This window comes from Capsicum annuum, chromosome 12 (genome assembly GCF_002878395.1).
Source record: "Capsicum annuum cultivar UCD-10X-F1 chromosome 12, UCD10Xv1.1, whole genome shotgun sequence".
Classification (NCBI taxonomy): domain Eukaryota; kingdom Viridiplantae; phylum Streptophyta; class Magnoliopsida; order Solanales; family Solanaceae; genus Capsicum; species Capsicum annuum.
This window is the reverse complement of record NC_061122.1, coordinates 227412623-227426631: the sequence shown is the minus strand read 5'-3', so window position 1 is coordinate 227426631 and position 14009 is coordinate 227412623. Positions and strand designations below refer to the sequence as shown.

At 38.7% G+C, this 14009-nt stretch overlaps 1 pseudogene; it reads right to left on the bottom strand.

Moving 5' to 3' along the window:
• Positions 1-1638: 1638 nt before the first annotated feature.
• The window catches only part of LOC107850952, a 12793-nt pseudogene continuing 422 nt past the window's right edge, over positions 1639-14009 (bottom strand).

The window sequence follows — 14009 nt, the reverse complement described above, 5'->3', positions numbered from 1 at the left end:
TGAGGTCGGATCCCAAGTTTTAAGTCAAGGTTGGGGTTGATAGCTGGGTTTCAAATCAAGAATCGGGGCCTGTATCTAGAGTTGGGTTTAGGGTCGGGGTTGGGAGTCAGGTTCGGGGGTCGAGTCGAATAACAAGTCAAGAGTCTAATCTTGGATTGGAGTCGTGAGTCAGGTCCCGGGCTATGATCAAACTCCCTAGTCTCTCGTGGTCGAAATTTAGGTCCCCAATCGGGGTGAGAGTCGAGGTCAAGTTGTAAGTCGGGGTTAGGAGTCGAGTCTTGGATTGGTAGTCAGGGTTGCGTATAACGTCCCTAGTCAGGGTCGTAGGTCAATTCTCAAGTTGAGGGTGACATTCGGGTCTTGAGTTGGGATCAGGAGTCGTAAGTAGGGTCCCTAGTCGGGGTCGAGGGTCGATTTCTGAGTCAGGGGTCGCAGGTTGATTCTCGAGTCGGGTCTTGAGTTGGGATCAGGAGTGTCGAGGTTATCGGTCGATTCTCATCTCGGGGTCGCGAGTAAGGTCGTCCCTAGTTAGGTTCGTGGGTTTATTTCCTAATCAGAATTCGACCACGAACAAGACTTCAACCTACTAATTAATTATGTAGAGATATCCTTACGTGCCCAACTCTCAGAGTGGCTACAACCTTTTGGGTGGTGAAAGTTTGTAAAATCCCGCGAACCATCCAGTTTTTGAACGTAAGTTATGTCCGAAGCCATTAGATCGAATACCCGGGAGGTATGTAGCTATTGTAATCTACAAAGGAGTACTAACTTGTCCATCCACCTTTTTGAATGTTCTCTAAAATAAACTCACTGGTAACTGGTAAAGTTGCTGCCATGTGATCAGAAGGTCACGAGTTCAAGCCTTGAAAACAGCCTCTGGCAGAAATGCAAAATAAGGCTGCGTATAATACATACCATTGTGGTGGGGTCCTTCCCCGGACACCGTCATAGCGGTAACTTTAGTGCACCGGGCTGTCCTTTTGTTTTTAATTATATATTAATAAACCTTACAAATAAAAATGAAAAAACAACAGTCCAACTCCCATGCAAATCATCCAAAATCAATTTCTCAATACATGTGGGTAAAAATTTATCCACACTCGGTGTTTTCACCAAATTAATGTGATTTATCATGGTTAAGTAATTTGATGAAGTAAAATACATATTGATTAAGTATGATTAAGTAAAATGAACGTTATATTCAAACACATGACATACATATATTGACTTGGTGTAAACACCGAACGCAGATAAATTTTTTCCATATATGTGATATTGAAAGGGAAAATGGCTCAAAGGATTATGGGGGATCAAATTTTCGTTAATAAGGTGAAAGTTTATGTAACAAATGAATTGAGTTTCTAAACTTTTCCTCCTCCTGGTCATTTTATTAGTACTTGTAATAAGTGTTGGATCAAGTTACTTGATATCGTAGAATCTAAGATATATTTAAAGTGGGGGAGGGGGGCTCTCAGCAAACAATTCCTTTACCTGAAAATAAATGATTTCTTTTTTGACATTCTACTTTATGATAATAAATTTTGAGATTACTAAACAGCGAGAAATTTAAAAAATATTACATTAAACTTGAATATTTATTAAAAGATTACATACGTATTTGTGAATGGCACACAACTGTTATAAACAAATCCATCAGAAAACATATACAATAACATATAGGAATTCATCGTATAAATTTAACATGCTTACTCAAGCTAGTCTTCCAATCCTTTATAACATAAAGTAGGAGGGAAATTAAAAGAATTGCTTATTCAAGCATACATCAAAGAATAAAGGTACATCATAGATTACCTTGTTTTTGTCCGGACAAAAGACAAGATAATCATAAATCTATTCCAACAAACAATATTCTTGAAATTATGAGGAAATGACATCGCCAAACGACATGTCCAAGCAGAGAGATGTCGAAAAATGCTATCCTAGTTGGAGCTGGTAACGGGCTCGCTGCTAGATATTTTGGTGCCACTAAACGCGCTCATGTGCATATGTGGATGGGTTCTCGATGGGAGGAGCACCTGCAGAATGCATATAGAAATAAAGTTAATCATGTAAGTGGGATGATCCACTTTTTCGGAGTGGTTTCAGTTTTAATTAAAACAAACCTGATATTCACGTAGCCAAGGTTCAGAAATTTGTAAGCCAATCGCCATTTTCTCAATCTGTAGGCTGTGCATACACGTTGCAAGAGGCTGCAATTAAAACAACGGATCAGTTTTGATCTTACTTCGATCATTGATCTAATAGGACACACCTGCAACAGCATATGGGAGTAAGGAGAGGCGTATTACAATTCTACCCAAAATGTTATGGTGGAAATCACGAATTTACATCAAAGCTTAAGATACATTTGAGACAGAGAAGCAGAATATGCAAAAAAGGAATACATTTTACATTAAATTATTCTACCAAGATTGCTTTTTACTGAGTGAAGATGTAATATCAATAAATTTCATAGCCTTTTTTGTGCTTGGGGTACCAACATAGGAAGACAACGAAGACACTCTATAAGCATTCGGGAGATCCTATCACTGCAGTTTTCTCCTCTCGAATGCTTGTATCTCTCCAATGGAAAACGAGAATTATACTTTTGAAAATTATTTTATTTTCTTTGACTAATTTACTCAGCTTTGGACATTAAAAGCAAATAAAAGAATGTTGACTTGCTACCATGATCACTACAGGGTGCCTAAATCCAACGACTAAATGTTTTAATACCAAAAAATGTTTATCTCAAGTTAATTCATAGAAAATTCGTCTTGACATATAAAGAATGCAGAAGTTGGGCTATTACATACGTAGATAAAAAAGGGCTAGTGTGTGCAAACAAAGAATGAGCAGCCTGGCAGGCTAAGTACATTAAATAAGATTGGCAAGCTAAGAATAATACCGAAGCATACTGGTGATAAACAGCAAAAGGAGCTGAAAATGCTAAAAGAGGAAGCACTTCTTTAATAATGCCCCATGGGTCCAGTTCTGGAGCAGCAATTATTAGACTGAAAATTAAATTGGAAATGATATTGAACGCAGCAATAAAATATGTCAAAAGAAAAGCATGAAACCCAGATGATATTCAAACCTGGAAAAACCATTTCCATTCCACAACTTGATGGCCTCCGGGGGTGCTTTCTGACCTGCTTTTATAGATTTAGCAGGCTTGGTTATTGGAGAAGGAACTTTCTCAGGTGTTATATCCATGCCAACATCTTCAACTGAGCACCAACTTCTTCTAGACCGGCAGAATTAATGGCAGTTAAGGTTTCTTCCTGCAGGTACATGTTTTGGAGAGAAGTTTAAAACACATCCAGGCGTGCATTTACGGAAGAAATAATTTACACCAAAAAAAGATCAACTTCGATTTTACCTGACTCTCAAACACTGAAACTCCAGTTTGAAATGAATTCAGGTCGGTCAGTGATGCATGCACAATTCTAGAACCATGGACAAATAGCAAAATCATAGTTAGTACTACTGCAATAAACATAGTTAGGCGATTTTTGGAAATCTACAGTTTTTTTCCTTGTGTACTAATTGGATTATTTTCTATTTCATTGCAAGAGGAAGTGTACCTTTTACAGATTCCATCACTTAAATTAAACATCCTAGTGATATCGACAGGATATGGTGATGATCCACGATAAGTATTGCACACATAACCAGTACCTGCTAAGATCATTGTGATGAAAAATTTGTCATTAACTTCATAGTAATTAACAGTATCTGACAATCCTATAAGTCAATAGCATGTTTGACATGGTTTCACAACTATGATGAAGCTTCAGCGTCGTGCACATCAAGACAAATTGACAACCATATGATCAGTATCAATAACAATAGCAACAATTCAGAGACATACAAATTCCAATAGTATGGGCTGCATGATCAAATTTATGTGTATAAAGCAATGATCACAAATAGCCCTTTATGTTCTTAATGTAACTAGGGTGAAGAACAAATAAACACACCTCCTAGTCGTTCCGCAATAGCACCAGTAAGAATACCACCGACCATTTCCACTTCAAGTACATCTGCATTTGCAGTAACATTCCCCAAGCAGAGCAGTAGAGATAGTGCATCCACTCGCATGAACCTGATAGAATCAAGCGAGTATAAAATCAACCCCCATGTCTCCAAAACCCAGAATCATGCAAAGCAAGATATAAAACTTAGGTTAATTAGACTACATTGAACATCTGGACCACAAATCTATTTATATTCTTTACTTGCATGAGCACTGCCATACCAACAACAAATAACATCAAGGAGAATATCTTAGATTTCAATATTTTCTGATTCTAAAATAAGTAATCAAAGCCTATACTTATTTCCCTCCGATCAAAAAGGTAAATCACAACCAGAAAACAACAAATGAAGATATTTGATCAAATACAAGAAAAGATCATATTATACCCAATTGTCAGGATGTTTCTTGAAGTAGGCCTCACAAATGCTGCAAAACGCAAGATATATGTTAGGAATTAAAGAAAAGATCGAGGAACAACAGCGACTAGGAGATTTGCAACTAGAAACCAAATGTAGCATTACAACTTTCTACAACTGACATCACCACTAGTTGCTTGGGGATTTCGAGTCCAGAAATTAAATGCAAAACTATCATTTATGTGCTTCAAAGAACAATAGTGCTTAGAAATTAATGCAGAACTACCATTGTGTATGATTGAAACGAAAATATCACCTGAATAAAAAGATTCAAAAAAAGTAAAACGCAATCCACACGAGCCCTAAAAAGCTTTACTTAATAAGACGACATACTCAAATTCCACAGAAAAACTGAGTGTTCCAACATCAATGAAGTGGTATAGTATAATCTAGTTACAACAAATTGACAGTTACTGGATATCATTGCGCAACTAAGAAATACTGCCTTCTTCCACTTGGGGCAGTCGGGCTACATTTTGCAGTATATGGAAGTTACTTCTTTAATTTTGATTACGTTACCATTCTTAGAGTTCTAGTTACTAAGCTAGAACAAAAGAAATGGAATAAAAACATTATCCAATCTCATCTCCCCACTCGTCTTCCCCAAAGATCAAGTTATAGATGAAGGAAAATTCAGAAGTCTAAAAATACAGACCTCCAGAATAACAAAATGAAATTTAAAGGCAGGAGTCTACCTTCGTGCAAAGGGACGCCTCAATAGTACTCGAGGTGCATATTTCTTCTGTTTCTTAACCCTATACTTTTCCTGCAAACACCGAGAGGTCAGCATATTTTCTCAAAGGAAAACTAATTAACACCAAAAGATGCCAAGCTTACTTGTGAAAATAATGTCTTCTTCTCAAAAGTTGCACTGTTTGCAATGAGTGCTTCAACTATTTCATCCCCTTTTGCTCCCTGCCTGGAACATAATAAGCTTAATACTTTCTTCAAAACTACTACATGAAGACCTAAGAAATTTGCAGCTCTTTCTTTGCTTAAGAGATCTTTTGTAACCAAACTTTGTTCAAACATATCAGAAGAAAATATACTACATAGATGTAGAGAAATTCTAGATTCAGAAAACCTCTAATTTGACTGTTAATATTTCAATGAAATTGGCCCAAACAGAGTGAAACGACAGCCGATGATGCATACCACTATTCCAAACTAGTTTGCAGTTCCCAAACCTAGAGGACTTCTAATTAACTAAAAGTAGAAATTATCAACAACAACAACAACAAACCCAGTGTATTCCCACATAGTGGGGTCTGGGGAGGGTAAGATGTACGCAGTCCATACCTCTACCTCTAAAGAAGTAGAAAGGTTGTTTCCGATAGACCCCCGGCTCGAGACACGGAATACTACACAAATACATAGTAAAGCATGGAACAAGATGGCATAACATAAATACGACACCCACAAGTAATAGAAAACGGAGAAAAGTAAACAGATTCGTAATAAAGCATGAAACAAGGTATCATAACAAGAATAATACCCCCACCAAGTAATTCCCTACACTAGCAACCCAAACTGAACCTAGCCTTCTGTCCTAATTCTCGTCCTCCAGATCTTCCTATCTAGGGTCATGTCCACAGTGAGCTGTAACTGCTCCATGTCCCGCCTAATCACCTCTCCCCAGTACTTCTTCGGCCTACCCCTACCCCGCCTAAAACCATCCAAAGCTAGCCTCTCACACCTACGAACCGGGGCATCCATGCCCCTCCTCATCACGTGTCCGAACCATCTCAATCGGACTTCCCGCATCTTATTCTCCACTGGAGTCACACCAACCTTCTCCCTGATAGTCTCATTCCGAACTCTATCCCCCCTAGTCAGCCCACACATCCAACGCAACATCCGCATTTCCGCCACCTTCATTTTTTGAATGTGGGAGTTCTTAACTGGCCAACACTCCGCTCCATACAACATGGCCGGACGGACTGCCACCCTGTAGAATTTGCCTTTAAGCTTAGGCAGCACCTTCTTATCACACAACACCCCCGAAGCGAGCTTCCACTTCATCCATCCCGCCCCAATACGGTGCGAGACATCCTCGTCAATCTCACCGTTACCCTGAATCACGGACCCGAGATACTTGAAACTATCCCTCTTACATACCACCTGTGATTCCAACTTCACTACCACCTCATTCTCCAGCCTCACGTCATTAAACTTGCATTCCAAATACTCTGTCTTGCTCCTACTCAACCTGAACCCTTTAGACTTAAGAGTTTGTCTCCACACCTCTAATTTATCATTCACACACCCCGCTTCTCATCAATCAAAACTACATCATCCGCAAAAAGCATACGCCAAGGCACCTCTCCTTGAATACGCCGCGTCAACACATCCATTACCAAAGCAAACAAAAAGGGACTAAGAGAAGATCCCTGATGCAATCCTGTCAAGACAGTGAAATGCTCTGAGTCTCCTTCCGCCGTCCTCACCTGAGTTTTAGCTCCATCATACATGTCCTTAATTGCTTTGATATATGCCACCTGGACTCCACTCACCTCCAAACATCTCCTACGGACTTAGTCGTATGCCTTCTCCAAGTCGATAAAAACCATGTGCAGATCCCTTCTTCCTTTCCCTATACTGTTCCACCAGCCTCCGTACCAGGTGAATTGCCTCCGTCGTCGAGCGGTCAGGCATAAATCCAAACTGGTTCTCCGAAATAGACACTATCCGTCTCAGCCTCACCTCGATCACTCTCTCCCAAATCTTCATAGAGTGACTCAATAACTTAATACCCCTATAGTTATTGCAACTCTGAATGTCACCCTTGTTCTTATAAAGAGGGATCATAGTACTCCACCTTCAAGCCTCGGACATTTTCGCCATCTTGAAAATTTCGTTAAACAATCCAGTCAACCACCTTAAACCAGCCTCGCCAGAAAACTTCCAAAAAACCACCGGTATCTCATCAGGCCCGTCGCCCTACCTCTTCGCATCCTGCGAACAGCCTATCTAACCTCCTCTACCTTAAAACGTCTACAATAACTAAAGTCCGGACACTCCTCTGAGTGCTCCAGCTCCCCTAACACAATAGCTTTATCCCCTTCGTCATTCAAGAGCCTATGAAAATATGACTACCATCTATTCTTAATGTGGCCGTCCTCCACCAACACTGTACCGTCCTCCCCCTTAATGCACTTCACCTAGTCGAGGTCTCGACCCTTCCTCTCCCTAGCCTTAGTGAGTCTAAACAACTTTTTTTTCCCTCCTTTCTCCTGTAACCCCGCATACAAGCTCTCAAAAGCTGCCGTCTTAGCCGCCGTAACTGCTAACTTAGCTTCCTTCTTAGCTAACTTGTACTGTTTCCTGTTTAACCGCTTCTCTTCTTCGTCCTTACTCTCAACCAACTTAGCATACGTCCCTTTCTTGGTCTCCACTTTCTTCTTAACCTCTTCATTCCACCACCAATCCCCCCCGATGATGCCCGGCCCGACCCCTAGAAAAACCCAACACCTCACTAGCATTCTCCCTGATGCACCTAGCCACCCTATCCCATATACTATCCACGTCCCCCCTACACTCCCACACCCTCATTCCCGCCAACTTCTCCCCTATCTCCCACGCATTCACTGACGTCAAGCCGCCCCACTTAATTCTAGGTCTACACTCCTCACCCCTTCTCTTCCTATCCTTCTTTATACCCAAATCCATAACCAAGAGCCTATGCTGGGTCGAAAGATTCTCACTCGGGATGACCTTACAGTCCTTACACAACACCCTATCCCCTTTCCTAAGCAACAAAAAGTCAATCTGGGTCTTGGCTATCGCGCTTCGGAAGGTAATCAGGTGATCGTCCTTCTTCGGGAAGCCCGAGTTCACCACCACCAGCCCAAAGGACCTCGTAAAATCCAATAGAGTAGCCCCCTCTTCATTTCTTTCCCCAAAACCAAAACCACCATGCACATCACCAAAGCCTCCCGGTAACTTATCAACATCCACTAAATAAGCTCCTTCCTGCTTGGGGTTGGGGGTTGGGGGGGGGGGGGGGGGGGGGTGGGGGGATAGAGCATCTTTAACAATTTTAAATAGAAACTTGTGCGGCGGTGTATCTCACACATTTCTTGAAACTGTCCACTAAAATAAAATAAAAATACACATAAAACCATGAATCTCCGATAAACTCTCACCTTCACATCTCGTCGATATCTTCACTAGTGAGACTCTGAGCAGTATTATTATCAACAATTGCACGGTTGTCTTTAGATCCATCCACATCTTTTTCTTCAAGGCTGTTACCTGATAATGAAAATGAACAAAAGTTACTATCAATTCCACATAATTTGCTACAAGACTGACGAGAACAATTAGAGAAAGTAATACGAGATGCATAGGCACAGCTAGTTTGGTCTATCTTTGCATACTAGCTTGATCCAAGAACTATATACCACCTCTACATCAAGCTTGAGGCGAATAAGCGAGAAATTCTATAGTCATACACACAAGCTAAAAAAAAAGAATAATTCTGGTTGTACTAAAAAAGTTTGTGTCCTGGAAAGCAAGATCCCATTCTTTGGCACTATTCAAAAACAAGGTATGTTCACTGTGGCAGGAAGGTCCACAGAATGTATGTATGTAACCCCTGAAGATCATTAGCATAGGCAATAATACCATCAGTTGCAGTATAAGTCCTACATATAATCGTCCCCGTTATTAAGTAAAAATCATATGTTAATCATGATTGCTCCTCCTATTCTAAAAGAGTCTACTATGATGATGATCCGTAAATAGCAAAGAGAAGATGTGTTTTTCTAAGAAAGCCAACCAGTGGAATCTTTCACATAGAGATTATGATTATATAACATTACACATATAGGCTGATTGGCTCTATTATGTGTAATATTATATAATTACATTACACATAATACTGTCAGTCTGTTCATTTTTTCAAAAAGGGGTAATTGGCTACTCCAAAAACAAGCTTAGTAATAAATTAAAGAACATATAGATAACAGAATTTACAGCAAATTCAAAAGCTAAATCAGAAGAATAACTTCGGCATTCGGAACCAAACGAGTCAAAAAAGATCCTTCTTTTCCAGACTCCACTTGAAACAGAGACCCAAATGGACAACCAATCAGAGGCTGAAGGAACACTTCTTATTCCCAATTTTCAATGTCCTGCATGAACAATTCAACCTCCCCGTCAATCCAAAAAACCATTGTCCAGAAAAAGCAGGGGAAAAAAACTGCCTCTATTCACAGGAATCAATCAACTACATCTCAATTTCATATTAGTTAGAATCGGTTCGATGAATTCCTTTTACAAAACTAAATGCAAAAACGACATACCCAGTGTGTAGTCTTACAAATTGGGATCTAGGTGGGTACAATGTACACATTCCTAACAGTCCAAAAAGAAGTAATGGAAGTGAAAACATAACAAAGCATCTAGAGTAGTAAATACAACAACCACAACAACAACATACACAATATATTCCCACCAAGTGGGGTCTGGGGAGGGTAAGTGTACGCAGTCCATACCACTACCTCAAATGTGAGATAGAGAGGTTGTTTCCGACAGACCCCCGGCTAGGTAAGTACTAAGCCGGTTCTCTATTTTTTTTTTTTCGTTTTCTTTCTTTTTATTTTCTCCACTTATTTCTTATTGATTTTTTTTTTTCTTCTACTTTCTTCTTCTGCTGATTTTCTCCTCTGTGTTTTTTCTTGTACTTCTTCCTCTTTTTTTTTCAGTTTTCACAAAGTCAAAAAAAAAAAAAGTGGACTCACTGTCTATGACTTATGAGTAAAAGTTACGGTTTTCTAATTTATAAACTACAACTTATATAATATACTAATTAATATCGTAATCTTGAAGAAGAATAAATTTTTATAGTTTTAGTATTGCTTGTTCTATGAATTGTTGAGTCATTCAAGTTCTAGACTTTTAGTATCTATCATCTATTTTTAGTTTTGTTTTAAATATTTGCTTTTGCTAATGAGATTTTGATTGTTTACATATGCAATTTTTTTGGTATTATTTATCACCGCGCTTCCAAAAGGCGCTCGCCTCGCCGCTCACCGCTGCCATTCCACAAATGTGACTATTCTTCTGGAAAAGTTCGGTACATTACATACAACCGTCCACTCAGGATTTCTTAATGCATTAATGTATAAAACTCATGAAAAAGGATACACTAGACAAAACAATAAAACGACAAATACACATGAAGAAAGATACACTAGACAAACAACAAAACAACAAATACATAGATCACATGTGAGAAATGTCAAATAACACACCAAAATCAATGTATCTCGTGTCTCACCCTAATACAACAAAATATTCGTTGCAACAAATATATAAATGATGATGACGAGGAGGAGAGACGTGGGTCTATCTCAATCAATGTGCCTCATGTCTACCCTAACACGACAAAATCTCGTGTCTCGCCCTAACATGACAAACTTTCGTGTCTCGCCCTAACACTACAAATGAAGTTAACACCCGTCACGGCAGAAACATAAATGATGACAACGATGAGGAGAAAGTGGTGGATCTATCTCAATCTATGTGTCTCGTGTCTCAGCCTAACAAGACAAATGAAGTTAATATCCGTCATGATAGAAACATAAATGATGAGGAGGAGGAGAAAGAGGTGGGTCTATCTCAATCAATGTGTCTCGTGTCTCACCCTAACACGACAAATGAAATTAATATCCGTCTCGACAAAAACATAAATGATAATGATGAGAAGGAGAAAGAGATGGTTATATTTCATATCTATATCAAGCTCGTCTATAAATGCACACCAGTTGTCACCACCGAGTTAAAAACTAGACTTTACTAGTCCATACAGATCAACAAGCATTTTACAAAGTAACATGAACAACGTTTCCAGGAGAAAGCTCAGCTGATATTCCAACAGCACATTGTTCTTTCCATATCAAAAACATCATCAGTCAGATGACAGCTAGAAGATTATTATCTCATTGACCTATTCTACTTGCTCTCACCTTGTTTTTTAATAATATTTCTGTTAAATATTTATCCCCCCTACTGTTCTCCTCCAATCTTTATAAACCTACTCCATATCTATTTTACAGTTTCTTCTAGCTAGTCAATTTAAAAGGCAATACGCCGCCACTCAATTTGTCACCATCAACTTATCATAACATAACAATTGCTGGGCTCTTTAGGAAAGAAATTCATACTTCATAGTAGATATCTCTGGGAGCAGCTAAAGAAAATGACGCCCCGCAGCTTTCCAACTGAAAAGGCTCAACATAATATTCAATTTTCATTCCTCTTGTTCTCGTTTCAAACATATGTACGGTTGAAGCTGCCAAATGACTACAGCATTATCAATCTACTCTACCTCAATTCACATGCTATATGAACTAAGTTCCTCTCCAAAGTGGCAATTGAACTATCAAACTAGTTTTCTCCGCTCACCAAGCAAATAAAAAAATACCAACTTTTACAGAAATCCCACCGCTAGGTCAAAAATTGAAGGATATAAATAGGTAACTCAAATCTTCTATAATCCAGTCAATTTCAGTTTCAAGATTACATAATTTTATCAAAATGCATATGGAAACATACAAACACATCAACACAGAAAGCATCTAAAGGTACCAATCAGAATTCTCCAAAAAAAAAAAAAAAGGATTCAAGAATCAAAGAAACAATAAAAAAGGGAAAGTCATTTACCAGAAAGAAGTGAAGCTGTAAAAAGGAACATCCAAACACATGAAAAGCAATGAAGCAACGGAGAAAGCAGCTTGTCCTGATCTCAAAGCCAAGCTAGCACTAGTACCCTTGTCCCTGGAAGTTCATCCATGTCCTCCTCACCGACATGGCAGAATAACTGGTACTATAATTTCACTAATAGTACTATAAACTGAGGTGTTTGTCATACTCCAATTTTAGGTTTTTACGCATCCCATGCCACGTTGGAACAGGCCTACCCTCAACCGAAAAGAGGAAAACAACAATTTTAGGGGGGGAATTAATGATAAGGTTTGATGTTTGTTTGTAAGCCAACTGTAATTTCTTTTATTAATAATGTCTTTTGTTGAGGTTTTAATTTGGGGAATTTGATCGGTTTTGATTGCAAAAAAAAAAAGAAACTGCTTCTTCTGGTAAGGGAATCAAAGTAAATGAAACAACAGATAGTAACAAAAAACAAATGAGAAGAAACTACAAAAGTAATACGACTACTAGTATGCACATATAGCGAGACAACATATTACTATCAACTAACTTTCCACTCTAATCCTTTCCATCCGAACCTCCTATCTAAAGACTAAATGCAGCTGACCAAAAAGCAAGTAATTCAAAAACCAGTGTAGTCCTATGACGTGGGGGTCTAGGGAGGGCAAAATGTACACATACCTCAACCATCTAAAAAAGAATAATAGAAGTAAAAACATAACAAAGCATTTTGAACAGTAAATACAACAACATAGTACGACAATCGAAGTAACAGAAATTCAATGACAAGAAACTACAGGAGCAAGACTACAACTACTAATATGCACGAATAGCAAGACAACACATTACTAACTACTAATTTTCTTCTCTAAACCGTGTCATCCACAACCTCCTATCTAACACTAAATACAGCAGACTAGAAAAAAAATTCGGCTACTAGTATGGACGGATATCAAGACAACATATTACTAAATAATAACTTTTTATCCTAATCATGTCCTCCACAACCTCCTATCTAACACTAAATACAGCAACAACAACAAACAACAACATACCCAGTGTATTCCCACATAGTGGGGAAGTAATGTCAAGAATGGGATTCAAACCCATGCCCTTTCGGACCAGTACCTGAAACTGGCGCCTTAGAACAACTCGGCCATCTTGAGTTCCAACACTAAATACAGCAGATAGAAAAAATATATGCAGCTACTAACATGGACAGATAGCAAGACAACATATTACTAACAACTAACTTTTTATCCTCTACCCTCTACAGACCCCACTTGGTGGGAACTCACTGGGTATGTTGTTGTTGTTGTAACTTTTTATCCTATTTGTGTCCTTCACAACCTCCTAGCTAACACTAAATGCAGCAGACAGAAAAAAATAAAATACGAAGCTACTAGTATGGATGGATAGCAAGACAACATAAGTACTAACTTTTTATCCTAATTCGTATCCTTCACAACCTCCTGAGACTAAACGCAGCAAACAAAAACAAAAATCTACGGCTACTGGTATGGACAGATAGCAAGACAACGTATAACTAACTACTAACTTGTTATTCCAATCCGTGTCCTTCACAACCTGCTGTCTAAAACTACATACAGCAGACAGGAAAAAAGAAAATATCCGTCTACTAATATGGACAGATAGCAAGACAACATCTTACTACTAACTTTTTATCCTAATTCGTGTCCTCCACAGCCTCCTATCTTCTAACACTAAATACAGCAGACAGAAACTACATATATATATGCAGCTACTAGTATGAACGGATAACGAGGCAACATATTGCTGCCTACTAATTTTCTACTCTAATCCGTGTCGTCCACAACCTCCTAGGTAACACAAAATACAGCAGACAGAAAGAAAAAAAA